The sequence below is a fragment of the Poecilia reticulata genome, linkage group LG1 (assembly GCF_000633615.1).
Source record: "Poecilia reticulata strain Guanapo linkage group LG1, Guppy_female_1.0+MT, whole genome shotgun sequence".
Classification (NCBI taxonomy): Eukaryota; Metazoa; Chordata; class Actinopteri; order Cyprinodontiformes; family Poeciliidae; genus Poecilia; species Poecilia reticulata.
In genome coordinates this window covers 21148970-21150579 of record NC_024331.1, presented here as the reverse complement: position 1 = coordinate 21150579, position 1610 = coordinate 21148970, and positions in this window count along the sequence as shown.

Sequence of the window (1610 nt, the reverse complement as noted above, 5' to 3'; positions counted from 1 at the left end):
AAAAGAACCCTGGCACGACCGCGGAAAATCAATCTCGAAGAAAACTTTCTTCAAAAGGCATGGAGGTGCATCAGACAGGCTGCGTGTTCTGCAGACGCTTCAGATGTAGTAGAGAGGCAAGCACCCACCAAGAGTGGACCAAACGTTGTGTATAGTCCACGCTTACCTGGGTCTCTAGGTTTGGTTTGCTCAGAGGTCGGTACTGACTCGGAGGAGTCAGGGCCGGTCTCTGAGTCAGGACCGGTCTCCAATTCAGGACAGACCTCGGAGACAGGACCTGCCTCCGAGTCAGGACCCGCTTCCGAGTCAGGACCCGCTTCCGAGACAGGACCCGCTTCCGAGTCAGGACCCGCCTCCGAGACAGGACCCGCCTCCGAGTCAGGACCCGCCTTCGAGTCAGGACCTGTCTCCGAGACAGAACCTGCCTCCGAGTTGCGACCTGCCTCCAAGACGGGACCTGCCTCCGAGACAGGACCTGCCTCCGACTCCGGACCTGCCTCCGAGACGGGACCTGCCTCCGAGACGGGACCTGCCTCCGAGACAGGACCTGCCTCCGAGTCAGGACCTGCCTCCGAGTCAGGACCTGCCTCTGAGTTCGGACCTGCCTCCGAGTCCGGACCTGCCTCCAAGACGGGACCTGTCTCCGAGACGGGACCCGCCACTGAGTCGGGATCTGCCTCCGAGTGAGGACCTGACTCTGAGTCAGGCCCTTCCTCCGAGTCAGGACCTTCCTCAGAGACAGGACCTGCCTCCGAGACGGGACCTGCCTCCGAGACGGGACCTGTCTCCGAGACGGGACCTGTCTCCGAGACGGGACCTGCCTCCGAGACAGGACCTGCTTCCGAGTCAGGACCTGCCTCTCAGTCAGGACCTGCCTTCGAGACTGTACCTGCTTCCGAGTCCAAACCTTCCTCCTAGTCGGGACCTGCCTCCGAGATGGGACCTGCCTCTGAGATGGGACCTGCCTCCGAGACGTGACCTGCCTCCGAGACGGGACCTGCCTCCGAGTCTGGACTAATCTGAGTTAGGACCTGCCTCCGAGTCATCATGCCTCATGCCTAACAGTGTTTTCAGGATTTTTTCTCACCAACTGAGTGGCACGTTATCAGAAGTGTCAAAACTGGATGCGTTTCTTCTGCAGAACTTCACAACTTACAGAAGTGGATGATTATGGCCTTAAGATTCCTTACAAGTTTTCCATCTAAGAATACCGGAAACCTTTAGTCATCCACTGTTACAGTCAGAGCAAGGTGGGTAGAGCATACCGAAGAGTCTGAATGGGGGGCCAAGGGAACAGTGGCGGTCTGGGGGGCTAGAATATAATTAGAAGGGGTTCAAAGAAGAAGGAGAGAAGGTGGGGGGCTGAAGTATCTTTAGAGGGGTGGGGGGTGGGGGAAGCGAAGAAGGAGGGAGCGAAAGAGAGACATTGAGAGGGTCTAGTGTACCATTAGAAGTGTGAGGGGTTGAAGAGGGTGGTGCCGGTCTAGCGTACTGTTGAGTGATGGGAGGGCCGGACGGACGGCGTATGCAAGAAGGGGGAGGAGGTCTGGCTGTAGAAGGAGGGGGGCGAAGGAAAGACATTAATCTGCGGACTGGGGGTGCTAGAGTAT